Source organism: Nelumbo lutea, chromosome 7 (genome assembly GCF_056320005.1).
Source record: "Nelumbo lutea isolate HS-2025 chromosome 7, American lotus-T2T, whole genome shotgun sequence".
Lineage (NCBI taxonomy): Eukaryota > Viridiplantae > Streptophyta > Magnoliopsida > Proteales > Nelumbonaceae > Nelumbo > Nelumbo lutea.
Window position 1 is genome coordinate 37605862 of NC_142690.1, and position 24026 is coordinate 37629887.

The 24026-nt window shown below is 39.6% G+C and overlaps 2 non-coding genes across 2 annotated transcripts; one reads left to right on the forward strand and one right to left on the reverse strand.

Moving 5' to 3' along the window:
• The first annotated feature begins 16883 nt into the window (after window positions 1-16883).
• LOC148846125 (small nucleolar RNA R71) lies at window positions 16884-16987 on the forward strand. The gene has a single exon (XR_016102688.1). It is a non-coding gene; the product is annotated as a small nucleolar RNA R71 (small nucleolar RNA).
• Window positions 16988-21132: 4145 nt separating this feature from the next.
• Window positions 21133-21239, reverse strand: LOC148846126 (small nucleolar RNA R71). Its single transcript, XR_016102704.1, has one exon. It is a non-coding gene; the product is annotated as a small nucleolar RNA R71 (small nucleolar RNA).
• Window positions 21240-24026: the final 2787 nt, after the last annotated feature.

The following is a 24026-nucleotide window of genomic DNA, read 5'->3' on the forward strand; positions in this document are numbered from 1 at the left end:
CTGCCCGACAAGGGGGACCTCTCCCTCGACTGCAAGGAATAGTGTTGCACTCTCTGCTTACATGGATCCTGGGAATTAAGACCTTTTGCAAATCATTTCGAAACCATAACATATATATATATATCTTTATATATTTTGCAAAACAAAATCTCAACAATTGAAATCGGCTCCCGGCAGTCTTGGTTTCCATCAGAGAGAGTGCATCCTCGATCATTACCTTTGTCCGACAAAGGGGCTGATCTTGTGACTATGATCACCCACTCAGATGAATTCTCGGACTGTCCCAACATACCCAGGTTTTTACCCCCGCTAAGGATGTCAATGATTGGTACATCAAAGACAGCCTAATCTGACACCTAGTGTAGTATCATAATCGAGTCTAGGGTTCAGGTGTAACTTTCCAGTTTTGCCCATCTATCTCCAAGGTCTAGGGCAATACTGAAAATCTGGTATGGATCAAAGGTTCTATTAATCCTACACTGCATGTGCTTCAGGTCTCACCCTGGTAGCTGAGACAAGCCACCTCAACAGTTAGCAGCACACCAGTGTCAGCCTTGGCAAGATAAATCTCCCCAGACTTACCCAATGGTTGTGAACATTCTAAACTAACACAAGTCTCATTAAGTGTCCAGTTTATGGGTATTACATAGAAACACACCATAGGAACATGAATCAAATGTGTACTTTATTCATTTACAATAAATTCATAACGTACATATTTCTAATTGAAGCTAAGGGCATACAACTATCTAATAGCACCCACTTGCACTTAGGTCCAATCTGGTATAAGCCGGAGTCCTAGACTTTCCATGTGTTTCATAAACACTTTTTGTGATAGTGGCATAGTCAATGGGTCTACCACATTCACTACTGATGCTTCCTCTTAATATCATCCTCCCATAGGTCCGGTGTTGTTATACAACAGTGGAATGGGTGATGTGCTGAATTCCAAATTCAGTAATGAACACCTTCATTCATAAGGCAGCCTCATTTATGGCAATGCACTCGGCTTGGGTTGTGGACTGTTAATTTGCTACTCATGACCCCTATTTGCTGACATTCAGAAAACAGCACACGATTCTATCATGAAAACATATCCAGATGTAGACTTTCTATCATCCGGATCTGACTGGAAATCCGCATCTATATATCCTTGGATCTATAGTGAACTACCATCGAATACCAAATAAAACTCTTTTGTCCTTCAAAGGTACTTAAGTATGCATTTTACAGTAGTCCAATGCTCCTGCCCTGGGTTGGCCTGGAATCTGCTTACTACACTCACTACCTGGGCGATGTCAGGACGAGTGCACAGCATGGCATACATGATGCTCCCTATGGCTAAGGGATAGGGAATGTCTTTCATGCTCTTGATCTCCTTGGAGGTCTTTGGAGACATCTTCTTGGAGAGATTGACTCCTTGCCTAAAAGAAACATTTCCTTTCTTGGAGTTTTACATGCTGTATCTCTTGACTATTTTGTCAATATAAGCAGATTGGGATAATCCTATTATCCGCTTCAATCTATCTCTATAGAGTTGAAGACCCAGTATATAGGAGGCTTCTCCAAGGTCTTTCATGGAGAATTACTGTGATAGCCATACTTTTATCGTAGTTAACATTCCTACATCATTCCCAATGTGTAGAATGTCATCTACATATAGAACCAAAAACGTAACCTCATCACCACTGGTCTTCCTGTAAACACAGGGTTCATCCAGATTCTGGTCAAAATCAAACTTTTTGATCGTAGAGTCAAATCGGATGTTCCAACTTCTAGAAGCTTGCTTGAGTCCATATATGGATCTATTCAACTTACAGACCAATGTTTTCCTGACCCGCAGCTACAAAACCTTGCGGTTGCTGCACATAGATACCTTCAGTAAGATCTCCATTCAGGAATGCAGTTTTGACATCCATCTACCAAATCTCATAGTCATAGTAAGTCGCTACAGCTAGCAGGATCCTAATGGATTTAAGCATGGCCACGGGCGAAAAGGTTTCCTCATAATCGATGCCTTCTTTCTGAGTGTATCCTTTTGCCACTAGACGAGCTTTGTAGGTCTCAACCCTACCATTGGGGCCCTTCTTCATCTTGTAGATCTATTTGCAACCAATTGTTTTTACCCTAGAGGACGGATCCACTAAAGTCCAGACTCCATTGGTTTCCATTGAGTCCATCTCAGCTCTCATGGCATCTATCCATTTAAGGGAGACTATGTCCAACATAGCTTCCTTATAAGTCACGGGATCCTCTTCACTAGTCAAGGTTTCGACCAGGTAACTATCCTAATCATAACCAAAATGGACCGGTGGCTTGGACACCCAGGTAGATCTTCTAGGTTGGTCACTACCTGGAACTTGTGGGACACCTCCCACTACATCTGAGCTCTCCTCGTCAAGAATAATTTCTTGACGAAGATTGTCCAGGATGTAGTCATTTTCCAAGAATTGTGCATTCCGACTGCAAAACACCTTCTGCTCACTTGGATCATAAAATAGGTAGCCCACTGAGCCCTTTGGGTAGCCTACGAATAGGCAACGGCTAGTATTGGATTCCAATTTGTCTGGATTCGTTCTTTTAACATGAGCCAGACAACCCCAAATCTTTAGGTGTCGTACAATTGGTTTCTTTCCGGTCCATAGCTCATAGGGAGTCTTAGGAACCGATTTGGTTGGAACCCGGTTCAGCATGTATATCGCAGTCTCTAATGCGTATCCCCAAAAGGAAGTGTGTAACTCTAAATGGATGAGAAGTGACCGGACCATATCTAATAGGGTCCTATTCCTCCTCTCTGAAACACCGTTAAGTTGTGGCTAGCAGGAGGAGCTAACTATGATACTATCTCGTTAATAAGTAGTCCCTGAATTCGTCAGAGAGATATTCGCTGCCTCGACCCGATCGAAGGGACTTAATTTCTCTCCCTAACTATTTCTCGACCTCTTGTCTAAACTCTTTGAACTTTTCATAGGATTCAGACTTATGTCTCATTAGGTACACGTAACCATACTGAGAATAGTCATCGGTGAATGTAATGAAATACACGTGTTGGTTACGGGTCCTAACACTCAGGGGACCACATACATCAGTATGTATAAGGTCAAGTGTGCCTATACATCTTTCAGGCTTACCGCTAAATGGCCGTTTTGTCATCTTACCCTGAAGGCAAGGCTCACAAGTGGGAAGATCTTCTACAATTAGAAAATCCAAAGGACCATCCTTTACCAGTCTTGTGATTCGGTCAATACCGATATGGCCAAGTCGGTAATGCCACAGGCACGTGGGATTAACTGTATCACGTGCTCTTTTCTTGGGGATTTCAGCCGACGAAGTTTCAGCTATGTTAGTTTCTAGAGAAGGATGTAGAACATAGAGACCATTCTTCAGTAATAGTAATCGTATTACTGAAAAAGACAAAATATCCATCCACACACAATTTTGAGACAGAAATCAAATTTCTTCCTAGATTTTGCACAAAATGACAATCTTTAAGTATAATATTTCCTTCTCTAAATTTTAATTCTACGGTGCCTATTGTCGTAGCTGCAATGCTTGCAGAAGTCCCCAAGTAGAGCATCACTTCTCCATCATTCAGCCTTCTGCTTACCTTGAACCCTTGTAGTGAGTTACGGTTACATGCATGAGTTGAAGCCCCGGAGTCAATACACTAGGACACAGAAGCCACCAATAACTTGGTTTCTATGACACAAGATTTGAAATTACCTTTCTTGGATTCTAGGTACTGAGGACAGTTCCTCTTCCAGTGGCCGATTTGTTTGTAGAAGTGACATGCATCTGCTGTCCTGTCCTTCTTCTACTTCTTGGGTTTGGTAGTCTTCTTCTGAGGTTTCTTTGCCTTCCTCTTTTTCTTGCCCATTTTGTTAGCTTCAACAAGCATCGCCATAGGCTCATCCTTCTTAAGTAAGTCCTCAGCCCTTTGTAACATATTACTGAGCTCTTGTATGCTGACATTCAGCTTGTTCATATTGTAGTTTAGTATGATCCCATTGAAGGAAGAGGGCAAGGAGTTCAGAATGGCATCCACTTGAGTGCCAAGATCTAGCCCGGATCCAAGGGCTTCCAACTCATTAATGTATCCCATCATCCAAAGACAACGGTCGTGAACTTTCTGCCCCTTGGACATCTGAGCGGTCATGAACATTTTCAAGACCTTCTGCTGAGTAGAATGGTTCTACTCTTTGTACATTGTTTTCAGACTGTCTAATATGTCCTTAATGAGTTCGATCTGATCGAACTGCCTCTGTATTGAGTTGTCCAAAGAAGCAACGACATAGCAGCGGGCTAGAGAGTTTTTATCCTCCCAATCTGGGAATTCTCTCCTACAGACTTCAGAAGCCTTATCATCCGGATGCTCCGGGGCAGGAGACTTGACTACGTTGTCCAATTTTTCAGATGTTAAAACCAGCATTAGGTTACAGTACCAGTCGACATAGTTTGGGCCCTTAAGCTTGTTGTCGTCAAGAAGTTTTGCAAATTGTCCATTTGCCATTTTTTGATAAAACAACAAATATCAGTCTACAACCTTATTTGATTCATGTTCATATCACAGACATGGATTTTAATCTATGTTCCATTCCCATTTGTTCATCTCTGAGTTTTCCCTCCTTCTTAGGGACGAAGACAGGGATTTGTCTCTGGAAATGTGGGAAACCACATAGGGTGCATGAAGCCAACTGTTTCAGCTGCAAAATCCCACCACCTTTCTGTGAATGATCATATCCACTCATCATATGAGCTTTCCCTTTGGCCTTTGTTAGACAAGGTTCAGAGCCATTTTTAGGTAAACCTTTCTGTCCAGTGAGTGCTCACCCATCATATTCGTGAACGCCAAGGTACCGTGAGAGAGTTTCCATTTTCTGGTGAAACCCCTCCCACATCAATCTATGATGCCGCTATCAACTTATGAAACACTTGTACAACCCAACAGCAAATTGATAGTCCATTTTCTTATGCGTTTCCTCATTACTAAAGGACCCATCCTCATGCTAATGATGAAAGGCCTTTAGAGAGTTCATCATATGAATTTCCCTATCATGTTCACTCATATTTACTAGAGGGACCAAGAATTACGCCCTAGTTTATTTTAGGTCAAACCAAAATGGCTCCCACTGACTTTCATAAAGCCAGATTTCGGTGGGCCTAAATCGGCTAGGGTTTTGCACGTAACCTCTTCAGGAGGTGTGGGGCCCACCACTGAGGGAGGTCATCCAATGACCAGGAGGGACACCATGGCAATGATGTGCATTCAGCCATGGTATAAGCAAGAGCCACTATCGAATCTGCATGGGCCAAGTACTTATGGCCCATGAACGTAGCACATCTCACATCCATACATCACATGCAGGGAGGAATTGATCCAATCAATTAATTATCTGAAAAAACCCATTTGAAGCCCATTTTAATCCACAATATTAACAATTAATTTCATCTAGGTATATGGGCTGAATTAGGGTTACCCAGTTCGGCCCATATAGCTTTATCCTTTGAAGTGTGCTTTTGGAAGTTTTAACAATTTAAAACTGGGCCTTACAGGTTGGGCCAAATTAAATATCCAATTAATTATCAATCCTTAGGCCCATTAGACAAAAAATTAGGGCTGATATTCAGCCTTGATCTAACCCTAGATTCGGTCCAAACAATTTGAACCAATCTTGGTTCGAATGGGTCTAGGGTTTGATCTTTAATTAAATCTTTAATTCAAGAAAATAATTTGAAATTAAAGAACTGATAAAACAAAACAAGAATCAGTTAATCCAGGGCTGTTCGTACAATCCATCCTGCAAAATATAGGTTAGATCACAGAATGCAGTTTCACACACTGCAAATCGCAGGTAGCGAATGTCCCATCTGCAAAATCTCCTTCCTTGCGCCGCCATCTTCGATCCAAAAAAAAATTAAATAGAAAACCTAATTTCTATTATAATTACTTCAGATCAAATGCCTAATACATTGAGTCTAAAAAAAAATAAAAAAAATTATTTATAGACCAAATGTAATGAATAAAACAAGAAACTGCAAATCTTGCAGGTTCCCTACGCAAACCAGGAATTCGATCTCCTCTTGTACGAACAGCCCATAAATAAAGAAAATCATAAATAACTATTCTAAACAATAATCATATTTATATAAACTTTAATTTCAGATTATTCGCCCATAATTTTGGGAACAAATTCCCAAAAACACTTATCTGCGCAAATTGGGTAGAACACCTTCTGCCCATTTGCGCAAGTTCAGATCTGAATTAAATTGGTTCAAGATTTGAACCATGGCTCTGATACCACTGAAGGGATGAAATATCCATCACATGGACGCCCATGTCTTGTGGAATGGACTAGGCGAATTTCAAAAATTTCTCCCAACTTTGTAAGGAATCGAATTCCCTATTTTAGAAAAACATATTTTTCAATTATCAATCTTGAACCATGAACCAAACCAGATCTACACCAAAAGGAGTAGGAGGGAGGATGTACCTGATACGGAGAATTAGTATCTCCCAATGGAGGTGTTCACACCCAAGGAATGGTCCAAAGACTGTTCCCACTGAAAATGGCGCAGTGTAGAATGGAGCACAATTAGCAATGTTCTTCAAAAGAACTTGACCCTTCGCAAGAATCAACTGGATGGCTTGTGAGTACAACTCCAATCAATCTTTTCCCAAAAGATTGATATCAAGATCGGATCTTGATTTCTCCCAAGAATTGGAGATTGAACTGAAGGTAATGGCGGCGGTAGGAAGGAGGCGGCAAGAAAGATTTTGTAGAGGTTGCAGAAATCTCTCTTCTGTGATTTCAGCTCTGAAGATAGGAGTCTTGGGTTGCATGTCTAAAGGCTGCCACCCCCTCTTCCTTTTATAGATTTAAAGGGATCAGCTCCTAATCCATTTAGGAGCTGCTGATCCAAATTATATTTGGATTAAAAGTTCCTTTAAGTGATAAAGGAGAACCCTTATCTTATCTGTAGATCAGATCAGCCATCTCCTAATCTAATTAGGAGGTTTCCTGATCTAAATCTTTTTTAGATCATTGACTCTCTAAGTGGATAGGGTCTAGGCCCAATCCTATCAGCTGATCCATCTCAGAATTCACCCCCTTTAATTGATTGATCAAATCAGCCCAGTTTGAAATGGGCTTAAGGCCCATTTAAGGTTATGTACTCACTTAGCCTTCTGAATACACTGTTATGGATAGTGCACCCCTTGAAATCAATCTAATGGGATCTATGGGCCCAACACTTACCCTAAGTGGTCCCTGGGCCAAGCCACCTTGTAACACCCAAGGACTGTGGGCTGATGCAAGATTAGCCCCTCAAGCATTATCCTCAATGGTCTTACACTTAACCTCTCAGCCCATAATGATCAAACACTGCCCGATAAGGGAGGACCTCTCCCTCGACTGCAAAGAATAGTGTTACACTCTCTGTTTACATGGATCCCGAGAATTAAAACCTTTTGCAAATCATTTTGAAACTATAACATATATATATATATATATTTATATATTTTGCTAAACAAAATCTCAACAATTAAAATCGGCTGTCGGTAGTCTTGGTTTCTATCAGAGAGAGTGCATCCCCGATCTTTACCTTTTTCCGACAAAGGGGCTGATCCTGTGACTATGATCACCCACTTAGATGAATTCTCGGACTGTCCCAACATACCTAGGTTTTGACCCCCGCTAAGGATGTCACTGATTGGTACATCAAAGATAGCCCAATCCGATACCTAGTGTAGTATCTTAATCGAGTCTAGGGATCAGGTGTAACTTTCCAGTTTTGCCCATCCATTTCCAAGGTCCAGGGCAATACTAGAAATCTAGTCCGGTTCAAAGGTTCTATTAATCCTACATTGCATGTGCTTCGGGTCTCACCCTAATAGCTGAGACAAGCCACCCCAACAGTTGGCAGCACACCAGTGTCAGACTTAGCAAGATAAATCTCCCCAGACTTACCCAATGGCTGTGAACATTCTAAACTAACACAAGTCTCATTAAGTGTCCAGTTTAAGGGTATTACTCAGAAACACACCATAGGAACATGAATCAAATGTGTACTTTATTCATTTACATTAAATTCATAATGTACATATTTCTAATTGAAGTTGAGGGCATACAACTGTCTAACAGTAGACATGTTGAGACCATGGTAGTGAGTTCAAGGATTGGTATGAAAATGGTGATGCTTTTTTTCGGAAAAAAAAGAAAGAAAGAAAAAGAGAGAAAGGGAAGAGGAGAAGAAATTAAGTATAGCATGGGATGGAGGATAAAATGCACTCACACTAAAAGCATAATAAAAGGGTGAGATAGAGCATAAAATGCACTCATCCCTAGATCCCAAACCCCTTGTCACCTTTTGATGCAATGAACTCATGCTAGTGGTGGAGATGTAATACATAAGCAATCCTATAGTAATAACATTCCTTGTTTTGACTTATTCGAAAAAATATATATTTTATTATTTGAATCTTGTTGCATTCTGATTATGAAAACAATGACTGCTTACTTTAGTCCTAAAATGGTTCATGCGACGAAATGCCCGCTTCCCTTGATTGTTGATTTCACTTGGGAACATGAGGATTGGCAATTTAAGATAATTTTTTGACAAGTTAAAGAGGAACAAAAAGTGGATGAATGGAAGGATCATTAAATACTGGATCAAGGCATGCATGAGGGGGAACATCCTATTAAGAATGGCCTCCGAAAATTTTAGTAGTTAGTCAGCTTGTCTTGTTTTAGTTTTGCTTCAGTTTTGTCTTGCCCGAGGATGGGCAAGAGTTTAAGTGTGGGGGGATTTGATGAGAATAAAATCTATCATATTTTATCCCCTAATATTCTATCTTTTATACTGAATTAATACTTAATTTGACTCATATTTCTTGTATTTCGGTGCAGGGCAAGGAAAGAAGTCGCAAGCAGGAAAACAAGGCTAATCGGATGGGTTTTCACAGTTTCGGCAGCAATTAGTAATCTAGGCCTAACTTTCATATTCGAGCTCCGATTGAGCTGATTCAAGATCCACTAGAAAGATAAGAAAGAAAACAACAACTTTTATGTTTTGGAATTTCACGGATTCGGCATACATTAAAGTCAAATTCGGGCCCGAAGACGGAGCAATTTCGTAGTGAGGCCCAGTTCCCAACTAAAGCCCATTTCGCAGAAAAACATTGAGGTGGCTCAAGTTATTAAAGCAGCTCATTTGAATTCAAGAATTCAAGAGTCCTCTTAGATTTAGATTCTTAAATGTAATTCCAGAAAGATTAAGAAAGGTTTAGATAATGAGAGAGGAGAGAAGATAGGATAGGATAGGAGGAGTTTGGATCAAGGTTGGATTAACCATTCTTGAGATAACTCCAAGTAATTGTAAGCTACATGAGAGCTGGGGGTACCAAGATAATTTGTCATTCCCATAAGCTAAAGTTTTTCCAATTTTATTTAATATTCTTTCCCAAGATATACTAAACCTAGTTCTATCAAGTAACCCCTCGATCCCTCGACTAGAGTTCTAAAGATAGAAATGCATTAAGTGCAAGAAAAACTCATACATTCAGATGAATCATGTGTATATATCCCTATATACCATTCAATTCACACCATAAATTATGTGATCTAATATATGAATTCCTCTCTTGAGTCATTCATTTAAACCTAATCAATTAAGAGTTGGTCACTCCTAATCGCATTAAGCAAATAACTCATAGACTATATGAAAATCATGATCTTGGATGAATCATAATAAAAATATATTCATTATCATGGTTAGGCTTTCCACAACCCTAGCTATAAATAAATCAGTTCATGATAAAGGAAATAAAACAAACAAGAGGAAAGAAAGAACTCATGATTTCACCCTTGGCACTAAGATCTTCTCTTCTTCTTGCCGCCACCTCCTTCTTGAAGCTTTCTTCCTTTGCTGATCTCCTTCTTGAAGTTTTCTTGATGATCTTCTTGATTACTTCAGAGGGGACTTCAGTAATTGAATCCTTGATTGATTGATGCCCAAGCTGATCCACCCCCCCCCCCCCACCTTTATATAGCTTTAGGAGGAGGGGCTCTCTCCAACTCCTCTTAGGAGATTATCCTCAAAAATAGAAAATCCTAATTAGATATAATTCTATCCTATCCTATCTAGTAATCTCAATATTTTATCTTTCTAGAATTACAATTGAAATTTAAATCTGATAGGACTCTTTATTCTCGAATTCGTATTGGGCTTCTTTAATAATTTGGGCTGCTGCAAGGCGTTTCTGCGAATTGGGCTTCAGCTGTGAGCTGGGTTTTATTACGGATCCGCTTTGGCTTTTGTCCTGATTTTGACTTCGGTATAGGCTGAATCTATCAAAACCCACATTCGCTCTTATCTTTGTAGTGCATCTTGAATTAGCCCAATCACAGCTCAGATATGAGAGTTAGGCCTAGATTACTGAATGGTGCCGAAACTGTGAAAAACCATCCGATTAGCCTTGTTTTCCTTCTTGCAACTTCTTTCCTTGCCTTGAATCAAAATACCAGAGTAATGAGTCCAATTAAATGTAAATTGTGTGTGAAAAGACTGAATATTCGTAGATAAGATTATGATAATTTTTATTTGCATCATCTTGCCCTTCTTGAAGCTTCTAGAATGGAGTGTATTACACTCCCTTCTTGAACTTTCTAGAGTTCTCTTGAAAGTCTTCTAAGAGTTGCTGCCCTTAGCTCTTTGGGCTGCTATTTGGGCTGCACTTAAGCTCCCTCTTAGCACATGATAGCTACACTCTAGGCTGCTCTTTTGGGCTAAGAATGGGCCTTCTCTACTGGGCTGAATTTTACTTTTTGCTAGGCTTTCTTTTCTTGGGTTTTTTCAAGGAATCAACTTGTTCTTCTTGGGCCGAAGTGTGCTCTTTTGCTTCCATAACTAGGCTGGGTTGAAATTGGTCTTTTTGAATCTTCTTTTCTTGCCTTTTTTCTTTCTTTTTCTTGGATTAATTACTCATGAAATCTTTTCTTATCATTAAACTAAATTAGGGCAAAATTAAATAAAAATGGCATAAAAATCCATGCAAAGACCTCATAAATTATAGATAAATTGTATGTTCATCAAATACCCCCACACTTAAGCTTTTGCTTGTCCTCAAGCAAAGACATCAACCATAAACTGAACATTCCCCCTTCTATTCTCACCATTTACTGGGTGAATGTTTAGGATAGAAATGCTTTGAGTAGTCGGGGAACTTTTGTAAGTGTTCAGCTCTTATTCTTGTAAATTACCATTTAACACATGTTTAAAATCCAAGGAAAGGAGAATATGAATTTCTTCAAAGTCCAGCCTTCACTCCCAATCAATATATAAATCAACTCCTTAATTGTCAAAGTTAATAATCTAATTGTACTAAGTTTCACATCTATAACTATATCTTAATGAGAGTTCAACTTTAGTATGCCCCTTTGAAACTCAGTTGTCACCATAATTACTTATTTCAAGGGGTGAGTGCATTTTATGCTCCGTCTCACCATTTTCTTCTTCTTTTAGTGTGAGTGCATTTTATGCTCCATCTCACACTCTTCTTTTTCTCTCTCTTCTTTTTTTTAGTGTGTGTGCATTTTATGCTCCTTCTCACACTGGACACATGCTTGAGGTAGATAACAAGACTTATGTTTTAAGCTGCTATTTTACTATTCAGCTCAAAATAGCGGAGTCAATTTGGGCTCGTTTATTGAACCTCGTGTATCAGCAATTCAAATGTGCCCTAGCTTTCTTGACCATTAACAATGCAATCAAGTGCTTTCATACACATGAAGGTAGTTAAGGCTAGTTATGCTGAAAGTCATATTCAACTCCCCATTTTTCTCATGCATATATTAAGTTGGGTCATTTGCAAGAATAAAAACTTAACAATTACATTGGTCTCCCTCAACTCATTGTTTTCCTTCTTAAAAAATCACCTAATAAATATCAATGAATTTGAGGGGTTCCAATCTACTTGGATATGTCATTGCCTGCATATGTGTGTTGGGGTGAATGAGGTGCATGGTTTCAGCTCCCACACCCTAGCCTCAGGCTCACTCCCCCCCACTTAAGGTGAACATTGTCCGCAATGTTCTTAGTGATAGGGAATGACAATGAAATCAACAAAAGCAATAGCAAGTAAAGAGAATGGTGAATAGATGACTCATTGGATAATAAAATGGGCACTTTGGTGGGAAGCCTTTTCTGCTAAAAATGAATTGAAATTTTGAAAAAGAGATCTTTATTTAATAACTAATATCCTAAAAAAATGAAGAAAAGATGCCTTAACCTGTTCATGAACAAGAAGATCATTGGTTGTCAAGATAAACAGTGGATGGAGGGGGTACAGTACTGCCCACTAAATATGGTTTCAGGCGCTGGCCATTTACTTTAAATGTGCCCTGAACTAGGTGGGTGATTTCTATAGCCCCATGTGGAAAAACCTGAGTGATGGTGAAGGGTCCAGACCACCTGGATCTCAGCTTGCCTGGGAATAGGCCGAGACGGGAATTATATAACAATACCTGCTGCCCAACATAAAAGTCCCACCTCAACAAGTTCTAATCATGCCATCTTTTAATTCTTTCTTTATAGACTTTGGCATTTTCATAGGCGGCAAGTCTGAATTCATCAATCTCATTCAATTACAGCCTCCTTTTAGCTCTTGTGGCCTCAATGTCAAAATTCAAGAATTTAAAGCCCAATAGGCCTTGTGCTCTAATTCTATTGGTAAATGGCATGTTTTACCAAAGACCAACCTATAGGGGGACATGCCAATGGGTGTCTTATATGCAGTTCTGTATGCCCACAATGCATCATCTAACTTGATGGACCAATCTTTTCTAGCAGATGTTCCAGTCTTTTCTAGAATTCTTTTGAGTTCCCTGTTAGACAACTCCACTTGGCCACTAGTTTGAGGGTGATAAGGGGTAGCCAATTTATGTGTAATTCCATATTTTTGCATTAACCACTCAAATTGGATATTGCAGAAGTGAGTTCCCCTATCACTAATTATAACTCGTGGAGTGAAGGCTACCCCTTATCACCCATGAGCTATAAGTACATCCTCATTCCTGGAGTCATTTGTGGGTAAAGCCATAGCTTCTACCCATTTAGATACATAATCAACAGCAACAAGGATGTACTTATTCCCAAAAGAATTCAGAAATGGTCCCACGAAGTCTATACCCCAAACATCAAAGATTTCACAGATTAAAATATTGGAGAGGGGCATTTCATTTTGCCGGGAAATGTTTTTCGATCTTTAGCATTTGTCACATGTGGATACATACTTGTGGGCATCTTTGAATAATGTAGGCCAATACAAACCTGATTGCAAAACCTTGGCTGTAGTGCAGCTAGCTCCAAAATGATCTGATTTGTACATAATTTATATAAAAAGGGTTCCTCCCATAGATAGTATTTTACATCAAAAAGGAATTTCTTCTTTTGTTGATATGATAGGTTAGGAGGAATGACTTGTGCAACTAGATAATTTGCAAAATCAGCATACCAAGGAGATGCGTATTCTTGAACTGAGTACAGTTGTTCATCCAGAAATTCTTCTCAGATGTTGCTGATTATCTCCTCTTCTGAGCTTACCTTGTCTAACTGGGAGAGATGATCAGCAGCCAGGTTTGCAGCACCCTTCATGTCTCTAATCTCAATATCAAATTCTTATCGTAGAAGGATCCACCTGATCAGTCTTGGTTTTGAATTTTTCTTGGTAAACAAGTGTCGTAATGCCGAGTGATCTGTGTATACAACAACTTTGGACAAAATCAGATACGAACAAAATTTGTCAAGTGCAAAGATTACTGCTAGCATCTCTTTTTCTGTGGTGGTGTAATTGAGTTGGGGTCCATTCAAGGTTCTGCTAGCATAGTAAATTGGCTAAAAATGTTTGTTCACTCTTTGTCCCAAAACAGCCCCTACAGTAGAATCACTCGCATCATACATTAATTCAAATGGGAGGGTCCAATCTCATGCTACCATGATAGGTGCATGGATCAATCTATCTTTCAAGGTGTTGAAAACATGAAGGCATTCAATTGAAAATTCATAAGGCACTTCTTTCTGAAGCAAGGTAGATAGTGGCTTGGAAATTTTTGATAAATCTTTAATAAATCTCCTATAGAAGCTGACATGCCCTAAGAAACCTCACAGAATGGACAGATGATAGGGGTGGCAATTTTTCAATTGCCTCCACCTTGGCCTTGTCGACTTCTATACCTCTGTGAGAGAACTTGTGTCCAAGCACTATGCCTTCTTGCACCATAAAATGACATTTCTCCCAATTCAACACAAGATGTGATTCTTCACATCTAGTAACCACCTATTTCAAATTATTCAAGCATTCATCAAGCAAAGAACCTAAAACTGAAAAATCATCCATAAAGATCTCAATAAATTTTTCAACCATGTCAGAAAATATGGACATCATGCATCGCTGAAATGTTGTTGGGGCATTGCATAATCCAAAGGGCATCCTTTGGTATGCAAAGGTACCATATGGGAAAGTAAAAGTGGTATTTTCTTGGTCTTCTAGTGCAATTGGGATTTGGTTATACCGCGAATATCCATCCAAGAAACAATAATACTCATGCCCGGCTAGCCTCTCTAACATTTGGTCCATAAATGGGAGAGGGAAATGGTCCTTCTGGGTGGCTTCATTTAACTTTCTATAGTCAATACATACATGCCATCTGGTGACAGTTCTAGTCGGGATGAGTTCATTTTTCTCATTTTGAACAATGGTCATACCCCTTTTTTCTGGGCACAACTTGCACGGGGTTTACCCAAGAACTGTTAGAAATAGGATAAATGATCCCGACATCTAATAGCTTAATTATTTCAGCCTTTACCACTTCTTTCATGTTGGGGTTCAAGCGTCTTTGGGGCTGAATGGAAGGCTTACTGTCCTCTTCCATCAAAATTCTGTGAGTGCAGATTGATGGATTAATGCATTTGATATCCTCTACCCTCTAAGCTATAGCATTTTTGTGTTCCCGTAGCACTCTTAATAATTTTTCTTTTTGTAATGGATTTAGTGATGTGGAAATTATTACGGAGAGAGATGATGGTTCCTCAAGGAAAGCATACTCTAAATGGGTAGGTAATTGCTTTAGTTCAAGGGTGGGGGGTTCTTGGGATGATGGCTTACCTGATGGTCAAGGAAATTTGCCTAAGTTCTCTAATTTGAGAAACCCCTTTCCCTTGTATTGAGGCTTATCATTCAGATATGCTATCATGTGGTTTATTTCTTCATTTTCTCCTTTTTCAAGTTCTCCCTGTTGGAGGCAGAGTTCAAGAGGATCAACCATCCTACTTACTTGGAAGCATTCATCAATTCTCATATCAATGGCATCAATTATATAACAAGAATCATCACTAGAGGGTGCATGTTTCATAGCATCAGACATTTTAAAAATTATCTCCTCATCTTGTATCCTAAGGTTGAGTTGTCCTTGTTGGACATCAATTGTCACTTTCCCAGTAGCCAGGAAGGGTCTCCCTAGGATAAGTGGGACCTCCACATCTTCTTGCATGTCTAACACAATGAAATCAACTAGAAAAATGAATTTGTCAACTTTAACTAAGACATCTTCTATGATCCCCCTAGGATGTCTAATGGATCTATCAGCCAATTGTAATGCCACTCTAATGGGTTGGGGTTCCCCTAATCCTAATTTCTTGAAGATAGAAAATGGCATTAAATTGATGCTAGCTCCCAGGTCACAAAAAGCTTTCTCAATTTTTAAACTGCCTATGGTACAAGGAATAGTGAAACTCCTTGGATCTTTGAGTTTCTAAGGTAGCTTGTTTAGAAGGATAATAGAACATTCCTCATTCAAAGCAACTATAGCCACATCTCCCAATTTCTTTTTGTTTGCCAATAATTCTTTCAAAAACCTTGCATAGTGTGGCATCTAGGCTAAAGCATCAGCAAAAGGAATATTAATGTATAAATTTTTAAATATTTCAAGAAACTTACCAAATTCCTTCTCCATTTTTTGTTACTTCAGCCTATTAGGGAATGGAACTTGTGGTTGCTGGTGCATCCCTTGTTGAGCTTTAGGTTGTTCCTTCTTCTGTTGTCCGGTCCCAAGGCTTGTTTTTTCCTTGGGTTCAGCCCTATTCTTCTTTTTTACCTCGGGCAATTCTTTTCCACTCCTTAAGGTAATAGCTTGTACTTGCTCTCGTGGATTAACTTCAGTGTTGCTTGGAAGAGTTCCTGGTAGTCTGGAAGAGATTAATTGTGCGAATTGCCCCATTTGATTTTTCAGGTTCTTGATTGAGGCTTCCTGGTTCTAGAACCTGGTTTCCGCACTTGCTATAAATTTTGTCATCAGCTCCTCCAAATTGGACTTTGGTTCAGGCTGATGATAAGTCTGGTGGAAAGGCTTGGAAGTATGTTGACTTGGCCAGGATTGGTTTGGATGTCCCCTCCATCCTAGGTGAAAGGTATGGTAACTCTAGTAACCCTACTGTCTTGAGAAATTGCTGACATAGTTGACTTATTCAGTAGATGGCCTAAATTGATTGCCAACTTGGCAGTCAGTATTGATGTGGCCTCCCCCACACAATTCACAAGTAAGAGGCTGCACATGCATGGTAGCTATCTGCATTTCATCAATTTTTTTACCAAGTGCTCCTATTTGTCCAGATAGTTCTGTATAAGTATCAACATTATGCAGGCCATGCTGCTTCCTAGTTTGGTTCTTTCAGAATGCCATTGATAGTTGTTGGCTGCCCTTTCCTCAATGAGTGCATGGGCAACCTCAGGAGTCTTATTGTTTATGGACCCTCCAGCTGCAACATCTAGTATGGTCTTATTTGAGTCGGTAAGACCATTATAGAAAGTTTGTACTTGCAGCCATATGGGAAGGCCATGGTGAGGAACTCTTCTCAGCAGCTCCTTGTATCTTTCCCATGACTCATATAAAGATTCTCCTTGTTGGAAAAATGTAGTGATATCATTCCTCATTTTAGCAGTTTTAGAAGGGGGAAAATACTTAGAGAGGAAACGATTGACCATTTTATCCCATGTAGCTATTGATCCCGCTGGTAATGAATTCAGCCATGCTTTGGCTTTATCCTTCAAAGAGAATGAGAATAACCTCAGCCTAATAGCATCATCACTTACCCCATTGTGTTTGAAGGTATCACATATTTCTAAAAAGTTTGCAATATGTGCGTTGGGATCTTCGTGGGCCATTCCACAGAATTGCATAGTGTTTTGAATCATCTGTATAATGGCAAGTTTAATCTCAAAGTTGTTAGCAGCAATAGTAGGCCTGATAATGCTGGAAGCAGCTCTAGTGAGTGAGGGTTTGGCATAATCCATCATGGTTCTCTATTCAGCCATTTCTTGAGATTCTTGAGCTTCTTGTTGGACTTGTCTAGCTGCTCTTAGATGGACACGGAGAGTTCTTTCAATCTCTGGGTCGTAGAGGATCTCCTCCAGCTCGACTCTACTTATCATAAACTATGAAAGTTAAGGCAATAAAAAGGCTAATACAACAGAATATGATTACCTAAACCTACTATAACTGAGATATGTACAATGATTTATTAAAAAGGATCTGAACCAGCAATCTTATTCACATCCCTTAATTGTAGAATCTTTTAGGTCTGCAATTCTTTGGGCTTGTTGGTTCAGAGAAATTCAACAAATAATTGAAATCTGAATGGAATATACAATTCTTGAAATACAATGTACACAATTGCACACATCCATTAACATCTGCTAGGCTGAGGGCTACTTATCAGAGCTGAAATATCAATGTGCCTTCATAGGACTTAAATTGGGCTACAATCAGACCTGAGCCAGGTTTGGGTTCAGGTTTGTAAGCTTATGCAAGTGTATGGCTTCACAAGTTTGAGGAATTCTATTGACCTAAAATCAGGTCTGATATTGTCCTATAAATGTTGCTGCTATTGAAAGCAGTTTAGTTCACATTCAATCCATTCAATATCTCGGTTTAGACTTCTTATGAATCTGTACAAATGCTCATAAGTCAAAACCATAGCAACCCATACTGCAGCAGTAGACAAAACATTCATTCCACACAATTTCAAATTCAGGTCTGCTGTATGGTAAGCTATAGTGCAGCAGTAGTAGATCTGAATTGGGTCCAAATCTTTAGACTTTCTATTCATGCACAACTGAAATCAGAGCTATCTAACTTGAAAATTTTCAAGGATCAGCCCAGGATCATTCACAATGCCAATTTAGTAATGTTAATTGTAATACAAACCTGTTCAAAACTTGCCCTGATTCAGCCTTGTTGTAGCAGGTCTGCTGTAGCAGCCCTGCTACAGGTCTGAATTCTAATAGAAAAATGGTGTGGAAGTGCCACTTTGCATGAAATCTCTTGAGGCATAAAAAATTCTCAGAAAATATACTTTTCCTCAACCAAATCAGCTCAGATAAATCAGAGTACAAGTTATCTAACATTGCAAAGTCTGCCCTGTATCCTGCTCTATTCACAACCACAGTTCAGATCTGGGTGATTTCAGATCCGAATTTCTTCAACCATGGCTATCCACTTGTTCTTGGGGGATAGCAGATGTGTCCTAGGGTGAATTGGGGTGGTGATGACCCCCAATTACCCTCAAACTTACCTCGGTTCAGGTCTGAATTTAGAGGAACTCAGATCTGAACTGTTGCAGATCTACTATAGCAGAACTCATATCTGAGCTCTAATCTGAATCCTTACTTTCCATTCTTTTGTTTATATGGTTCTTCTTTTTTTCTTCTATTCATTTTCTATATTATTTTTTTCTTTTTGTGATTAAAGAAAAATAATAAAGGGCTGAAACATAAGTAGATTTTTTTCGTTGAGTGCTGCAGTTCTGCAATAGCAGATCTGAGTGCCGAATGTACTTGAGTACCAGACAAAACACTTTTGTCCTTCGAAGGTACTTGAATATGCATTTCACAGCAGTCTAGTGCTTCTGCCCTGGTGATGAGACTGAAAAGAACCCTATTTTTGTCCCCTAATTTTCATCTATTTTCATTATTTTAACACTTAAATGCACTCATTACACTTGTATTTCGATTCAGGGCAATAAAGAAGGCAATTGGAAGGAAACATGCCAATTCGGGCGATTTTGCACAGTTTCAGCGATAGTCAGTGATCTGGGCCTAACTCACAATTCCAGACTCCGAATTGGGCAATTCAAAAAGCATTAGAAAGAAGAATGAAAGGCCCACAACTTTTATGTTTTGGGCATTGACTGGTTTGGTCCGAATCGAGTACGAAACCAGGCCCGAAGTCGGAGCAATGTCGCAGCCAGGCTCATTTAACAGCTGAAGCCCAACTCGTAGAAGAACCTGGAAGCAGCCCAAGTAGCAGAGAAGCCCAACTCGAATACAAGAATCTAGAGTCCTAATTCGAATGTAATCTCCCAAGAGGGAGAGAGTCTTATTAGATCTAAACTTTGAATGTAATTCTATAAGGATAAGAAGGTTGGGGATTAGATAAGAGATAGGATAGGATTAGTTCAAAGAAGATAAGATCAAGACTCCCTAAAGATAAGATGATCTCCTAGAAGGAGTTGGAAAACAACCCTCTCCTTTGGCTATATAAAGAGGGGGGCAAACCAGCTCTAGCATCACTCATTCCAAGATCCAAGAGATCATCAAGAGGCCAAGAAGCTCAAGAAGGTAGTTCGGCTATGGAGAAGAAAAGCATGGAGATTGCGCAGATCATGAGTAGCTAAGCTTCTTTTTCTGGTTCAAGGGGAAGGTTCGATTGTGTCATTGTGAGGTTCTATAGTTACTTTATTTTCTTGCTTTCTAATTCAAGTATTCATTGATTCTTGTGCATATTTTTATTGGACATTGATGTTAATTAGTTTGACAACTGAATTAATGTTGATTATCCTATTGCTATCCATGATTTCGGTGATCCGTAATTGTCACGAAGATTGGTGCAAGTAGCAATTAGGTTGATATCTTTTAGGGTCAATTGTTCGTGATAGCCTTTGACCAACGTTTTATCATGGTTCAACCTAAAGGAATCGATGGAACAAAATTCAATAATTGCAGCTATCTCAATTATTGTTATTTTGGTTTAACTGTTTTCACATTCTTAATGCTATCATTGTTTAACATAGAATGCTATCGTACCCAGTTGAGTGGTGATAAGTGTTGATCGAATGCTGGGTTTGGTCAACTGAATTAGGAAAACACAAGGTTTATTATGGCTATCCTAATAAATCTAAGGTTAAATGCTTGAATTGCAAGAATGTTGAATTGTACCTAGGATCGATGGCCAATCGATTCAACCCGACCCTTGAACCAGAATTCGGTAAGACTGATTTTTCTCTTGTTTGTTTAAGTGCTTTCTTATTCTTTTAATTCTAGTTATTAAATTTCCCCACTCAATTATAGTATCCATTCGGCTAAGAGGCTACTGATTTGCTCCCTGTGGGATTCGACCTAGTACCACTTTTACTGCAAATATCTTATTGTGGGACTAGTACTAATTTTGAGGGCTTCGACAACCCCGTCAAAATTTTGGCGCCGTTGCCAGGGAGCAACGTTAATTTCTTAGCTATTACCTTCTTTTGTTAATCTTCTTGTTTATGACTCGTGCTTCTCAACGAGGTAAACATCAGTACAACCCCAAAATTGAGAGGACCACCCATCATTTAAGGAAGGAGGCGAAGCAAAGGAAGGATCGCTCACCTAAAAGGGTGAACTCAGATATCGATCTACCCACTCGTGATTTTTCCATCTTTGAAGAAGTAGAAAGAATGATTGACAGAGAGAGGACATTAAGGGAGTTGGCTGCACCAATTACGAACCAACAGCCCTTATGCATCACGTACCCCACTCTTGAGGTAGGCTTTGAACTCAAATCTGGTTTGATTCAATTATTACCTCTGTTTCATGGTTTCCCAGGTGAGGACCCTCACAAACATCTAAAGGAATTTCATGTTGTCTGTTCAAGCATGAAACCCCACGGTATGACAGAGGACTAGGTAAAACTCATAGCCTTTCCATTTACTTTAAGAGATAAAGCAAAGGATTGGCTGTATATTCTCCCTCCCGGTTCTGTATGTACATGGGATGAAATGAATAGGATATTTTTAGATAAATATTTTCCTACGTCCCGGGCTGCGAATATAAGAAAAGAAATATGTGGAGTTTGGCAGTTTGGTGGTGAGACATTATATGAATATTGGGAAAGGTTTAAGCAACTTGTTGCTAGTTGTCCCCACCACCAAATTCTTGAACAATTGTTAATCCAATACTTCTATGAAGGGCTACAGCCCATGGATAGAAGTATGGTCGATGCAGCCAGTGGAGGAGCTCTAGTGAACAAGACACCTGAAGCGGCCAAGGAATTAATCTCCAATATGGCTGAAAATTCTCAGCAATTCGGTACAAGGACAGAAGGTACCATTAGAAGTGTTAACGAGGTAAGCCATGCAAATTTAGAAAACTAGATTTCTGACTTAACTGCTTTGGTTAGGCAACTAGCTGCAGGACAATTACAAACTGCTAGGGTGTGTGGTATTTGTTCGATCCATGGTCATCCTACGGACATGTGTCCATCATTACAAGATGGATCGATGCAGCAAGTAATGTCGTAGGAGGATTTCCAGGGCAGCCCCAACGAAAGTATGATCCCTACTCCAATTACTACAATCCGGGGTGGAGAGATCATCCAAATCTAAGCTACGGAAACCCAGGAGGACAGCAGCAATATCAGCCCCATTTTTTCAGTCGACAGCCCCAATTTTCAACACCCATCACAGTGCAAGGCCAACACCCGAATTTAGGTACGTCATTAGAAGATATAGTTAAGGCTCTAGCTACTAATACTCAGCAATTTCAACAGGAAACAAGAGCAAGCATTCAGAATTTGGGGAACCAAATCAGCCAACTTGCCACTTCCATAGTTGGAGGCGCAGAGCTCTGGGAAACTGCCATCAGAAATGGTAGTCAACCCCAAGGAAAATGTAAGTGCAGTGGTAAAGAGAAGCGGGAAGGAACTGCAGCTAGAACCCACCTCACCAAGGAAGGCGGAAAAAAGACAAGAAGAAGAGGAGGTACAGGACTCAAACAAAAGCCCCATTAAGGTAGGAGTTGGAGAGAACGTTTCAGCCGTGATCAAGAGGACCTTACCAGAAAAACATGCTGATCCAGGTATGTTCACCCTACCTTGTGTGATTGGCAATAAGCGAATCGAGCATGCAATGCTAGACTTAGGTGCATCTATCAATGTCATGCCATACTCGATTTACTATGCTTTGAGATTAGGTCCTTTAAGGGAAATTAAAGCTGTTATCCAATTAGCTGATCGTTCTAACGCCTACCCAGAAGGGATTGTTGAGAATGTAATGGTGCAGGTTAATGATTTAATTTTCCCAACTGATTTTTACATTTTGAAGATGGAGGAGGACATGATCGAAAGTTCAGCCCCACTTCTATTAGGCAGGCCATTCATGAAAATGGCCAAGACCAAAATAGATGTGGATGAGGGTACCCTCTCCATCTTGAAGCTATGAAGTACCTAATTGAAGACCATTCGATCTATTCGGTTGACACTTTTGATCCAACTGTGCAGGAAATTTTTGAAAAAGATATGAATGAGGAGTTATAATCGAGTGCACAATTGGATACTAAGGCCCCTATTCCAAATTTGAACCTGCCCATGATGGATGGAAGGGGAGCACACCGAAAGCTGCAACCACGAGAGTTAAAGTAGCAAAGGAGGACGTCGAGCATAACGACGTTAAACAATTGCGCTTCTGGGAGGCAACCCATTATGTTTAGTTAATTTGTTATTTTGTTTGATTTTGATTTTTGTGTTTAGCAGGAACCCAACAAGACAAACAGGGAAGTACCCCCAAATCCTTCTACTTTATGCATAATCACATACAGTGGGGACAATGTATAACTTAAGTGTGGGGGGATTAGGGAAATTTGATGGAAATTTGGGATACCTTACCTTCTTAAAATTTCTGCTCCCGAAAACTTATCCTTGAACGGTTTCAACTTATCAGGAATCATGTACTTAGGATGAATAGATAAGATAGGATGCAAGCATGACTAACTGAATCTTTCTTGGCTGCATATGGTACCTCATGATTTTAATCGATCAATAGGCAAGATGCATAAGGGTTTGATTGATTTCACATAATTATCTGTCAAACTTGGGTTGATTATTCTAGAACTTGCTGTGTTAGGCATATAGAGACCACGATCAATGAATTCATGGATTAGGCAGTGAAACCCTGTGATTCTTGTGAAAAAAAAATCATGACTAATGTGAGACGGAGCATAAAATGCACTCACATCTAGAAATGAAAGCAAGTGTGAGATGGAGCATAAAATGCACTCACATCTTGAAAAGAAGGCAATGGTGAGATGGAGCATAAAATGCACTCACCCTAGAACCCCAACCCCATTCTCACCTTCAGATCCTAGGAATTCACACTAAGTGGTGGAGATGTGATACATAGCAAGCTTATGGCAATAAGCACACCTTGTTTTGATTCAAAGGAAAGTAATTTTATCTGGCTGAATTGGTTTGTTAAAAGCAATGAGCATCCGTGCAGTCCAAGGAGTTTCAGCCCTGGAAGGCTTGTCTCTTTGACTATCGATTTAACTTGGGACCATGAGGAAAGGTGATTTGTGATCACTCTTGGACAAGAAAAAGGGAAGAAAGAGATGAAAAGGGAAAGGTTACCAAGTCTGAACAAAAGCATGCAATGAACTGGGCCTCATGTAGAGAAAAAAAAATATTGAAAATCAGTAGTTGTTTTCTTTTGTGAGATTTTGCCTTGCCTGAGGACGAGCAAAGTTTGAGTGTGGGGGGATTTCATGAGACTGAAAAGAACCCTATTTTTGTCCCCTAATTTTCATATGATTTCATTATTTTAACACTTAAATGCACTCATTACTCTTGTATTTCGATTCAGGGCAATAAAAAAGGCAATTAGAAGGAAACATGCCAATTCGGGCGATTTTGCACAGTTTCGGTGATAGTCAGTGAAGCCCAACTCGT